The sequence below is a fragment of the Nelumbo nucifera genome, chromosome 6 (assembly GCF_055504915.1).
Source record: "Nelumbo nucifera cultivar China Antique chromosome 6, China Antique-T2T, whole genome shotgun sequence".
Taxonomy (NCBI): Eukaryota; Viridiplantae; Streptophyta; class Magnoliopsida; order Proteales; family Nelumbonaceae; genus Nelumbo; species Nelumbo nucifera.
This window is the reverse complement of record NC_142654.1, coordinates 29,824,392-29,838,723: the sequence shown is the minus strand read 5'-3', so window position 1 is coordinate 29,838,723 and position 14,332 is coordinate 29,824,392.

Below are 14,332 nucleotides of genomic sequence, written 5' to 3'. Positions count from 1 at the left end.
ATATTCATTTATGCTCAATTTGGAAGGCAGTGCAAATACATACAAAATACAAGGTTTTGCACTACATGTTTGTATTTGTACTCCTTCCAAACTAAAACTTAACTAACGTGTCCTGTGCAAAAATCTCCCAAACATTTCAGGTTGTTTATCAAACAGCTAAAGTTTACATGAATCTTAGGGTTTGTTTGGTTTGCAGTTGGAATTAGAATTGGAATCAGAATTAGAATCAAAATCCTTTGGATTCAGAAACGAAATGATCCATTCCTATAGTCTGTTTGGTTCAAACAAAAGTAGAAATGAGAATTAAAATCAACAAGAATGGGATTTTATTCCCAAGGGAGAAGTAAGGAATGACCATTCTCTTAAATGGGAGAATGCTTAGGATGGAAATAAAATTCCAATTCTGTCCAACCAAACAGTTGAAATCAAAAAAACCCATTCTGATTCCAATTCCAAATCCCTATTCCCACGAACCAAACGGAACCTTAATGATTAATCAGAGAAAACTCCGTAAACGGCAGCCGTCCAACATAGACAGCTAAATTTTCTTCACGGCACGGAGCTTCTGCTGTTGGTGTACTATTAAATAAATAAAAAATTATTAATTGTAACCCCTTTGGTATTTCCTTCAAAACCTAACATCTCCCTTGGAACTTACCTACTCCAGCCCCATCGCTAATTATTATTAATTAGTAATTTAGTGATTGAAAATACCCATTTGACATTTAAAAGTTTTTAAATTATATTTATTTTATTGTTTATATCTTTACATATTTTATTTATATAAAAATACCCTTAGTTATGGGCCCGTTTAACAAGTCTTTTTGAAAAGATTTTCTCGTAGTTTTGACCGTCAATAGACGTATTGAGCTTTTGACATAAGATCTGAGCAGCCCGAAGATCGTTTGATAGATATGCATCTTTTTGTGCATCATTTTGAGTCTTTCCGTGCGAGATTAAAACGTAAAAGACGTAAAAAGCTTTATTTGAAGCTTTCCAAAATCAGCCCAAAATGGGCTTTGCGTGTCTTTTCGACGTCGCATCTTTTGGCGGCTAGATCTACTACACGCCAAACGGGAATAGATCGATTTTCAGTCTTCCTAGCTTGTAAACAGTTGAAAACCGTGCAAAAAGACGCACCAAACAACGTCTATATCTTTTGAAGGGTCAAATTTTTTTTTGTATGATGAGAACAAAAAATAAAAAAATAAAATAAATTTAAAACTTGATCAAAATGAATCGGTGAACGAACCGGTCAGGGTCCGGTTACCGGTTTGAATGGTCCGACCATTCAACCCAAACGACCAGCTTGTTCTGACAAAAAAAATAAAAAAAAATTAGAAAATAGTCAAAATTATTCGAACGATTCAAACGGTTAACCAGCCGATTCAACGATTTGTTGACCAAAATCAACGGTTTTGGAGGAAAACAAAACCGGTCAGATTTTTCCAATCCGACTGTCCGGTTCGGTCCGGTTTTGAAAAGAGTGATGATAAGACTGGATTTAGTATGAAAGTATTTTTGTTAAAAGATATACACTGTTTAAAAGCAAAGGTGTAAAATATGCAATTGATGGAAACTCAACCCAAAATAACAAAAATAATTAATTGCTTATAGAAAAATTTAAGGGAACTTTTTGATAAACAATTAATTAGTGGTTCTACCAATACTTGCCTAAGGGACCGTTTGATAATAGTTGAAATGGTTGAATCTGATGATACAGTTAATTAGGTAGTTCAGTTTATCTAAGGCTGAGTTTGGCTAAAAACCACTTAATTAAATGTGTTATTTGAAATAAGCAATATAAAGGCAATCTGACCTTTCATCACTTATAAGCTTAAAAAAAAACTGTGGGGCTAGGAATTCCATTTAAATGCTGTCAATATAGAAGCATTTAAATGTGTTATTGCAACCTTACACAATTCAAAATGATAGATACATCCACCATAAAATATTAATACCTACGTGTGTATTGACATCAATTTCGAATTGATATGTAGGGTTAAGAATTCTTAGGGTGCATTGAACAGTCATTCTCCCTTTATTTTAAGCCCCGCCAAATGCACCTTAAATCAATTGGCTACGTATATTCTACCCACAACTCTTCTCACATCCCTACCCACAAGGCACTGTCTTCGTGGTGATCCTATTCAGACCCTATAGTGCATTGGGAGCATCTTCCCTTGGACAAGTACGAAAAATGTTCTAGTGTGATAAGATACACTTGGAGTAGTCACTATGTGGGGAGCCAATCCCGACTCACTTCTCCTTATACTTGGGATATCTCATAAATGAAAGGAAAAGTACGGACCCCCCCAACTAGCCCTCTCCCCCCCCCTTAAACCATATCCTACCCGTAAATTTGGCATCAATTCACGGTCAGTATGCATTCTCCCTGTACTTTGGGCTAAATTCTGATCTGAGCTGATTGGTACTTCTCCTTAAATGAAATGATAAGAAAAATATGAATTTGAATCTCCTGCCCACGAGAACTCTATCCATGTTTGCCCCATAAAGTATGCAGTCACACATGGAGAATATCTTATCTTCCTACATAGTATTATGCCGGGGGAGATATTACCAATTCACGGGGATAGTGTGTTATGAGTAAACGTGAACAGGAGAACCTACGTTGAAAAATATTCTCAATACATACATGTTGTATCTTGTGGATAAGAATGTGGGAAGAATTTATAGATAGGAGATACGTGTGACTGGAGTTTAAACCATGTGATCCAGTCATATAACATACACCTGTTAGTGCCATTGAACTGGTCGTGCTTAAAAAAAGAAACTGGTGACGAGTCATGTCAATCTCGTTCAACCAATGTTTAAAGATGATGTTGTAGTAGTTGAATATTCCAATTGATTACTCAGGAGATTTTAAATATTTGGTCACATTCTATTTTTCTACAAACCTATATACGTTGGCTAATTTGCTTATGAAAAATAAAAAACATGGCTAAATCATAACTTCTCACCCTATAAGTTTGATGGAACGTGGTCTCTGTTGATTGCCGCTCTTTCATTGGACGGTTTTCATTTATTTATCTTGTTGGTTGTAATGTGGTTGTTCATATGCTTATGAAATGATAGGTTTTTGATTTGGTCTTCTATCTTACAATTCCCTAGGCTGAGTTTGGAAAGAGTATAAATGTAAATATGTATTGTGTAAATACATACAAAATAATGCAAAATATAAAGTTTTGCACTCTACATATTTGTATTTATATTATTTTTAAACTGAACCTTAAAGATGTGTTTAAAAGCGATGTAAAATGCTATCAATGTAAAAGTTTATGTTGGTTTGATTTTGTCGGCATTTAAATGGAGTGTAAATCAAGATCAATGTAAAACTCCATTCCAGTTTAGATTTGTTGGCATTTGGATAGAGTAGAGTTTTACGTCGTAAATCGATGTAAAATTTCATCAAAAGTAAAGTTTTATATCAATTATCCATGTAAGTACTACATCGATAAAATTGATGTAAAAACTCAACGCTTTTTAAGGCTCAACAATAACTTTTTTACGGTTCAGTGTAAAACCTCATCGATGTACTTTTACATCAATGGCGTTTTACATTACTTCCAAACGCAGCCTTAGGATAGGTTTGGGGAGAGTATAAATAGCATTTAAGTGTATAAATAGCACAGCTAGAATATTTTTGTTTATTGATAATGACAATAAATTGGTTGCAAACTTTTGCATTTCAAGTTGTTCAATGTAAAAAGTAGATTCAAGTTTTGGAATTCATGATTGTACTTAGACCTAGTAAAAAGTTGACCTAATCCGTGAAACCCGACCCTGAAAAACAAGGTAAGGATCTAATATGTAGCTACCTATATCCAAGAATGACCCAATCAACCGACCCAAAAAACTAGGTTGGATCGGATTGGGCCATGGGTCAGCCTACTAACTCAATTGATAGGTCTAATTTGGACTATTTATGTATCGTTAGAAGTTTTCACTCTTTTATCTTTATTATTTAGTCCTTACTCTTTGAATTGTTGAAATTTCATTTATTTTATTTTATTTTTTGAATTTTAAGGTTAATTCCTTTAATTTTGACATTTCCCATGTCTTTTTTCTTTGCTTTTAAAATTTTAATTATTTTTAGGTTGACCCAAGTTGATCCATGGGTCAACTCAAACCCAAACATTTAAAGTTAGGGTCTAGTATTTGCTACCCAACTCAAAATTCAACCTGACCTAAAAACCCAAAATGTCTTGACTCAACCCAAACATTTGGCAAGAATATAAAATTATCATTATAAAACTAAACCGACTACATTTTTCTGAACTAAACATTTGTAATTGTATTGATCATTTTTTGTATTTCTAGTCTTTCCAAACGGGCATTTAACTCATTAATGACGAGATGCTATCCTTAATTTTGATGAAATCAAAATAGTCTATGGGCTTAAAAAAAAGAAAAAAAACAACATATTTAATGGGCAAAACTTTTATTAATGGATAACTTTACCTTCGCTTTATACATTGAGTTTCGTGTGAACCAAGTTAGTGTGAGGTTACTTAAAATCTTTTATTAATAGACAGCTTTTCCATTACCACGTATATTACTTTCATTATGAAATATTTTCAGGTATTAATTTAAATTGACCCAAATCACCATTCAGTTAACCATTGCATTAAGCACTAATGATACAAGTATTAATTTTTTAGTGTTTTTTTATTTGAGTGAAATAATTTATAATTAATGCATTAATTTTTTATTAATTATTGATTAAAATTAGTTTTGTCTTGAATGAACATACTTCACCCAAATTGACATAAATCTAAATTAACCCGACCCGAGTCTAGACCAGTTCAACCCGGTCTAAATATGAAGAGACTTGATCACCTTTGTTAAGTTCGTTTAGGTCGGCTAGCCCAATCCGAATCCAACCCGATCCAGATTTGGACCGATTCAAACCTGAAACAGATCCAGATAGCCAGGCATAGTTTGATCCGACCCGAAATTTGGTCCGATCGTTTTGGTCTTGGTTCGGACAAATTGGCCCAACTAGTATTCGTACACCCGACCCAAATTTGCATCGACTTGATTTGCTTCCCTTGACCAACTTTGGACCAATCGGTTCAGCCCCAAACCCGTGCACAACTCGATATGGGCCAGTCTGAGTCAATCCGCCATTGACTGAATCTGTCTAGTCTGGTCCAACCGGACTGATCTGAATCCAAACGATTCAACAACTCTTTATGTGATTAGCTCAAAGACAATCCAATGAGATAGTTTAAGTTGGTTTGACCATTTTGGACCTAAGTGGTTTGGTCAAACCCAAAACCCAAACGTAGTCAAATGACTTTGCCACTTGTGTAAAAATAAAATAAATGTAATATGATTTGAACTTTCATGACTTGTATAAATTAGGGCTGTTCACGGGTCGGGTTGGGTCGGTTTATTGTGTTTTTTCCAACCGACCCGACCTGGTCGGGTTACCTGACATAGAAACCGAAACCGACCCAGTGTTAAGCAAAACCGACTTGGTCGGTTTGAGTCGGGTTCGGTCGGTTTGGGTCGGCTTCGATTCTAAGTTCTTCCCTATGATAAAATCTTGCTAATTTTAAAAACATTTATAAATTGAACATCATTTCAGCCATCTCCTATGATAAAATTTAAATGAAAAGTTAATCACAAAAGTTGTTCATTAATCACTATTCACTAATCCAAAGTTTCTTGCAACCATTCAAAAACTAGGTGGCCTAATGAGCTTTGGAACTTCATGTTTGAACTAGGAACTAAGTCGGTTTAGTTCGGATCGGTTTCGGTTTTCTTGTGTGAAAACCGAAACCGACCCAAATCATCGGTTTAGGAATTTGCACAACCCGAAACTGACCCGTGCTGATGAAAACCCGGCCGACTCGGGTTGGGTCAGTCCGAGTTGGTTGGTTTGGTCGGGTTGGGCCTTCTTATGAACAACCCTAGTATAAATAACAACTACTATTACCACCAAGCTATGACCAATTTATTTGTTAAATGGGAGTTAGTGTTTTATTTTAAGTACATAAATATAAGATTAATGGGTTTGGGCGGTTTGGATTGGATCAAGGCAGTTTTTGGTTGAACCCAACCCATTTAATTTTGTATAACTGGGTCATTAATGGGTTGGTGGATTAGATACCAAACCAAAACCAACCCAATCCACCCAATTGCCACCGCTATTTTCAGTAATGAGGCCCCTTTATCTTTTATACATGTAAAAGTTTTTATTAGATAAATTAGAAAGACCTCCCTTTACTATGGAATCAGTGACAAATAACTCTTATACTTTCATTTGTGATAAATCCCCGTTGAACTTTTGCATTGAGAAAGACCTTCTCCATTAGTGTTTTATCGGTTAATTTGGGAAAATATTCTCATTTGATTGTTTAAAGGTTTTAAATACCAAAAGTCGTTTTATCATTTGCTTAGACGATTTTACTTTTTCACTTGTACTTTGATAACCCAATAATTCTTGCAAACATTGTTTCTTATGTGGTTAAAATAGCTGATGCGGCATATGTTTATATAGGTTTTTATTGGGCAATGGCCATAAAAATATCTTTTCTCCAACAATGGCGTAAAAAATATAAATTATTTTTGGAAGAATGACTATTCAGTTCACCACAAAATTTTTGGTTCCCACCGTATAGGTAAAATGAATCTTGACCGTAAATTAATGTCAAATCTACAAACAAGATGCGGACTACTAATAGACCATGGTGGGCTATAATTTCAAAATTATGCAGTGGCAAGATAGTGCCAACAACTTTTGATGAAGAGTGACGTAGGGTTCTTGTCAAATGGTTATCCGACAGTATGTTTGTGTAGGATAAGGTTCAAGAGAAAAATAAAAAATGGGTGAAAAATAGACAAAAAAGGGGAATGATTTTATTCATTTTTGTCATTTCCAAAATTTCATTTCAAGTCCATTGATTTACAAAAAGAACATTTTGGTAATTTAACATATTTCATAGGCTGATTTAATAGCGAGAAAGGTCTTTGTCGCAAAATGAAAATACAAGGGAGGTATTTGTCATTGACTCCACAATACATGGGGTGGTCTTTGTACTTTACCCTTTATATTAATAGACAATTTTACCATTATGAATGGAAGGGTATGGTACCTGAAAAAACTCTAACCAATGAGAACCCCACGTGAATTTGGATGAATATCAGACTAGTAGTTGATTGTTTACCACATACAATTATATTGGTTAAAAATTTTTTTAAGGTATCATACCTTTTGGTTGTGTTTGTACAGGTTTCTCTGCTTTTTCTTTTGAATCAAATCTAACCTTTTGATAACTGATGTTCGAGTTGAGGTGGACAAATATGAAATAAATATCCTGATGAGCTGGATAGTAGTGTCCATGGTTCGGTACCATGGCATATTTTGCAAACTGAATCGGTAGTATCGGTTTTTTCATTTCTCCAAATCGAAATTGAACTAGTATCATCGGTTAACTAGCTCATTAGTTCCGGTTTTTGATTGATTCGGTTCTTTGATTTTTTATATTTATAATATATTATATAAATATATGTAGAATATTATATTATAAATAATACATGATATATAATATATTATAAATATTTAAAAATATAATATATATAATATATTTATAAATAAATTATTATAAATAATATATATATATATATTATATAATGAATATATATTTATATATAATATATATAAAATATACATATAAATATATCAGTCAATTCAGTTAATCATTGATTTTTTTAGGTTAACTGAAAACTAAACCGATCTTTTGATTTTTCAAAAATTCCAAATTGAAACCGAAGCGATTGATTCAGTTAACTGCATTTTGCGGTTCAATTTTCTCAATTCGGTTCAGTTTTTTTATTTTTCATGAACAACCCTAGATTTGGACAAATTGTGTTGGATCTGATGACCTACGAGCATAAAAGGGTTATAGGCCCTAAGGTGGATCACCAAGAGAGAAGCATCCCGATACTAAAGTAAGTGAAGAGGAGGAGGAGATTGGCTAGGTTGAACTAGTTAAGACAAATTCGTTGTAACTGAGCAACGCTAAAGAACTAAAGACTTCAAGGGATGCAGAGAATTTGAATGCAAGAGTGTGGAAGAAGAATGTACCTTGAGCGGCGTGCGATTCCGTGGTATGCACCATTTCTGATCTCCGCGATTAGTACTTTAATAGTCTTGTGCTATGTCGCCATTCTCCACATTGGCAGCTCAACCGAGGTATGGGACTCAAAGATGGGTGATGTGGTTTATCAAAGGGGAAGAAATTGCAATTGCATAAAAGCAATGAGAAGGTGGTTCGTATTTTGTTTTGTTTTACCCCTCAAAGCAAGTAGTTCAAGATATTTAGTCCTTCAAAGATATCATAATATATTTTTTTTAAAAAAAAGGAGATAATACGGTAAGGGTGTTTTGGCATTTTTAATATAATCGTGCCACTATTGACGGCATTTTCTGATTTTGACTTCAAATTAAATATTTTTCATGAATTATTTTAAAGGGAAATCAAAAGAAAATGAAAGAAAAACATAAACACACGATATACCAAAAAAAAAAAAATAGAATACTATACAATTCTAAAGTTCAAATGCAAATATATTACTATAAACTAAGAAAATTGAACCACATCACATGGCTTGTTTTTGCTCCAAAATCCTTGTTTTAATTTTTCATTTTTTTAAATTTTACATTTTTATTCTCTATGCCATATATTGAGCGAATAGTATCATACAGGTTGTTGATACAATTTTTTTTTTTCTGAAAAGGGGTTGCCCAAAACTTATTTTTGAAGAAAAAGAACTAAGGGCCCATTCACTTTTTGGGAAGTTATATACTCAGATAAATGCACTTACCCGAGTAAGTATTTTCTAGTAAACACTTATTTGGGTAAGTGCCTTTACCCATGTTTTTTTTTTTTTTTATTTCCCAGATAAATAAGACAACGACCATTTTATCCATAAAAATCCGTTATTAAAAGGGATAATTTTGTCTCATTCAAGTATTGGCAACTTTCCCTCATGTGGGAAAGTTACCTACCTACTTATGAGATGGGAATCACTTAGGGAAATAAATTTTCTATGGACCCCACATAAGTCTGAAAAAAGAACATGGGTATTTTGATCAATGGTAGGGATGGAAATTTCCCCCACAAACCGGGCCCCGATCCAATCCGCCTCAAACGGGGTGGGTTTTCCCCAACCATAAATGGAAACGGGTTGGGTTAAGAGATTTTTCTTTTGCCCCGAACCAGGGATGTTGTAGAGATGGGGTCTGCATATAAATCCCCAAACTCGGTTGTAAATTACAATAATACCCTTTTGTTTACACCGATTTTTAGAGCATGACCGAATTGACTTGGTGAACCAAGTTCACCGTTTTACCAGTTGGACCTGCCAATCCGATCTGATTCTCAAAAAATTGGTTTATCCGTGTGTAACAACTGGATACAGTGGAATGGAGTCGATCTATTGCACTCGCCATAGTGCACCTGGACCTGGTTTGTACTTTCAATTGTAGTCCGATACATAAGCAACACATGGGTGAGCCAAACAGACACCTTAAAACCACAGTTAAGTGTTGATTTTTCATATTGACAACGACCTTATACTTAGGGGTCGTGACACTTCCTTATTTGTATTCATTTTCCATCTTCAAGTCAAATTTCATAGTTTACTCTTAGGCTTTGATCGTTTTTGTGAAGTTATTTATTTAGGTAAGTGTTTTTTGAGAAATTCTTATTCGAGTAAGTGTATTTATCCAATGTTTAAAATCTGACTCGGAATTGGAACTGGAACTACTTTAGTCACTGGTTTTCAGGTCAGTGGTTCAACCGTATCAAATGGATGACCCATGATAATTTAAAAAAATAATTAAAATGAAAAAGGTCAAAAACCATTTTCCAGGTCAAACGGCTTGACGGTTTGACTACCTGAATCAGCGGGTCTTGACCAAGTCAATGTTTTTTTTGACACAAGACTGAGTTTGGGGTGAAATGGAACCGGTTGCCTGGACGGTTCCCAGGCTGAATGGTCCGACTATTTGAGTCAACAACGATTTGAAAACCATGCATTTACCTATGTTCTTTTATTTATTAGATAAATAAGGGTGACCATTTTAGCCATAAAAACCATTATTAAAGGGGCAATTTTGTTCTACCCATGTGTTGGCAACTTTCTCTTTAGGTGGGAAATTTATTTACCCACTTAGAAAATGGGTATACTCAGGGAAAATAAATTTTTCATGGACCCCACATAAACAAATAGAACTTAAATCCCCAAAACTGAAAGTACTGACCCTTAAAATCCTATTGACCAACTTTGGTCCTTTCAAAATCGAAATAAAAAAATAGAGACCCTTATCTAATATAGACAACTGTGATTAATGTAAAAGGCTAAAAATAAGGAAGAATTGACGAGTCTTCCGGTTCCATAGGCAACAATTAATATGACCAAGATCTCTTTGTAAAGATTTTCCTCTTGTATAATAAAACGTTAGTTCATAGTGAGTCTGCTGCGACTGTGGTCTCAGCACCTTATCAGTTATATATGTATATGTATATATAGGTATAAATATATTTTATCAATTAATAATTATATTTTACATATAATATATGTATTATATATATTTATAAAAAATCTAAGAATTGTGATTTGAGACATAAAAAAGATTTTTTGACGAAAATAACAGGGTAAGACACCTTTGAACGCATAAATCTCAAGAAGTTATCCAAAGTATAAAAAAAAAATCACCCAATATATTTGCATGCACATTTACTATGCAACCCTGTGATTGGGTCAAACAGATAAACGGTTTAACCACACAGATCAAATATTTTTTTGACCAAATACCCAAATTTAACAAAACCAGACCCAAAATCAATGCCAGGTGACGATTCAAACGATTCAACCTACGGGGGGTTGAAAACATTGTCATAAAGACACTTCAATGAAAAGCTGGTTCAGGCCTTCACCTGCATTTTTATAGCAGTGAGGTTGACTTGTGTGTACATGTGGGCTTCTATGATCCGAGTAATGAGAGAGGAGACCGGAGGATATGTATGTTTAACAGTACAAACTATAAACGTGCAGTAATCTATATATACGGAACAAGAGAACACATTCAGTTCTTCTTTGGTGATGGTGGGAAGGGGGGATGAACTTTTCTGGTTGTGCTTGGATGAAGTTTCAGGACAAATCTTGAGAAGGCATCATCAATGTTCAACTTAGTCCAACCTATTATTATGGGTATGACCTATGACTTATGGTTTACTTTTAAGCCTATAATTTAGATGGAAAATCACTGAACATGCTGGATATCCATTTGAGGAGTCCCACATGGATGACGTAGATGATCACAACAATGTCTAGATTTCTATATTAATTGTTTAATTCATTGAATGGATCTCTTAAAGAAAAGCTTGTGAAATTCTTACCTTCAAGTAAAATCAAAACCAAAATCCTACCAGAAAAAATGAAAAAAAAAAATCAAAACCAAACCCCAAAATAAATTTCCCTGTGTCAAGTGTGGAGCCCTCAACTTTCTATTTCTCTCTTGTTTTCTGTGAACATGTGCTTTTCCATTACACAATTAGGGGTGTTCTGCACTTATGAAAATTGGGGTGCACTCAAATTACTCCACAAGTTGTCAAATTTCAGTATATATCCGTGTTTTCAAAATCAGACCGGAAAAACCAGGAACCAGTTAGGTGGCTGATTCTGTTTTTCCCTAAAACCAGATATTTGCAAAAAACATTGATTTGGTCAGTAAATCGCTGACACAGGTGATTGAACCATTTCGAATCATTTAAATCATTCAACGGTTTTAATTATTATTTATTTATTTATTATTTTTTTGTCAGAACAGGCCAATCGTTCAGTTCAAACAGTTAGACCGTTCGACTCGGAAACTGGACCCCTGGCCGATGCGATCTCCAAGTCAGTTTTAAAAACCTTGATATATATAAAAGGCATTATTCTCTTGAGTGAAAGTCTCCAATTAATAGAAGTTGTAAGATTATAACTAGAACTAGGCAAGTTGGGGATGGATTATTCTCACTAATTTCTTGTAATTAAGAAGTGAAAAAAGTTCAAGTTTAAAAGTATATACTAATGCTTAGCATTGCAAAACAACTGTTTGTTTCCTGAAGAATTTTATTACTAAAAATAATATATGCAGATACAAACACATGTATAATCAATATCTGACCTCGATCCGATTATGGGCAATAGAATGTCAAAATTAACTTAAATGAATTAGATTTTGAATTGGATTAAATCCAATCCATTTTCAGCCCTATAAATAAATTAAAAACAGAGAAACATGTTTTTCTTCCCAAATATATAATGCAATTATTCTCAAAGTTTAGAGATAAGAGAATCTTTGACAACCTTATTTACTACAATTTAAGAGAGATTTTTCCCTTTTTTTTGCTAATGGACTTCCAAAGCATGTAGACTCCAGCTCAGTGCCTCTTTGACTTTGATAGTTTGATTTTGGAACAACGAAAATGAAAACAAAGAATAATGGGAACTCATCAGATTGAAATTAAAAACTTATAAGTCAAATTAAGTAATAAAAAATAAACAAAGTCAATCTATTTGAGAGCTGAGGTCCATGTGCAAAAACATCATATATGGGTTATTTTTGTTCCCATGTCAGAGTGCAAATGGTATGTTCAACGCACAACAGCATCCTCAATTTTTTTTTTCTTTGCAGATCCTTCATTATGCATGCTAAAACGACGAAAGATACATGAACCATTTGAACCTTCTCAAATATTGTGCAAAGAGAAATAAACAGTAAGCATTAGTGTTTTTGAACTGCCATTGACCTGGACAGTCGGATTATTTGGTCCGAGAATCGTTCAGGCAATTGATTCCGTTATACCTTAAACTTATTCTTTGGCAAAAAATTGTTGAATTAATTAGCAATTTATTGATTTGGGCGATCAAACTATTGACCCGTTTAATGGTTTTGACCATTTTTATTTTTTAAATTGAAATGGGCCATCCATTCAAAATTCGAACTGAATGAACAAATCATAAATCCAAAAACTGATAACCAAAATGGTTCCAATTCTAGATCGATTTTTAAAACCTTCTTAAGCACAAAGACTTTCAAAAGAAGTGCTTTTGTATTGTTATAATGAAAACGAACATGAAATAACACTAATTAGTTATAATCTATCCCAAGAGAAACGTATACTACTTTTCATTTAAAAGAAGGCTTAAAAAACTTCAAATACAACAAAATATTGAAATTTGCAAATAGAAAAAGAACTTCAACTCTGTACACAATATAAAATGCAGAAAACCAAGTCCATGAGAGAATTTAAAAAACAAAGCCCATATCTCATCATAAAATGCTAAATAGTACTAACAATCAGACAATAAGTACATCATCAGTTCCAGCAATTAAGAGGCCATTAACTAATAATAATAGGCCAGTGAGGGGTTCGGTTCCTGGGTCAAACGGTCTGACCGTTTGAATCAAATGGATGGTTCATTTTAACAAAAAAAATAAAAATAAATAAAAACAATCAAAACCATTAGACGATTCAACCATCTGGATCAGCAGTTTGTTGACCAAATTAACGTTTTTTTTGACAAAATAACAGTTCTGGGGTAAAACAGAACAAATCACTGATTCATTTTCGGTTTTTCCAATCCAACCATCCGGTCTGATCCGGTTTTGAAAACCTTAATCTTAACAACCATCCGAAAAATGAAAACCTAAATCAGTGAAACCACTCTCTGTAAAGACATTAAGACAGTCATCTATTTGCCTGGCCAAATAACTAATTATTAAGGGAGAATGCCTGCTTTATAGTTGAAGTAATGTGAACTTACTTGGTGCCAAAAGCCAGAAAGTACCCTCTCTCCCTTTCCAAGAAAGCCGATTGCTTTGCATCCTTCCCCTTTTATCATCATTTAAGGCTTCAAAGATTGACGTTTGAAGGATCAAAGGGAATCACATTATAAGGATGCAGAACCCAAGACAATTATCCAAACAAGAGACAGTAAAAAAACTAGGCAGTTGAAGTGCCTTTCCTAGAAATTCCTATCACAAATTTGTACTTCGGTTTTGAGAGGAAAATTATTTAATGAAGTAGAAGATGGGCATTTCATATTTAGTGTCAGTTGGACGATTTTTTTTTTTAATTGTGCATAACAAAGATTTGTAAACTCAACTGGGTGTCCGACCGTTAATTGGGATTTGTAGTGAATGGTTTTTGAATTCAGTTGTCCGGTATGAATCATCAAAACATTTAAAATAAATTTATTTTACGCATTTCAAAAATTCAAGGTATAATTAATAAAGCACATAGTG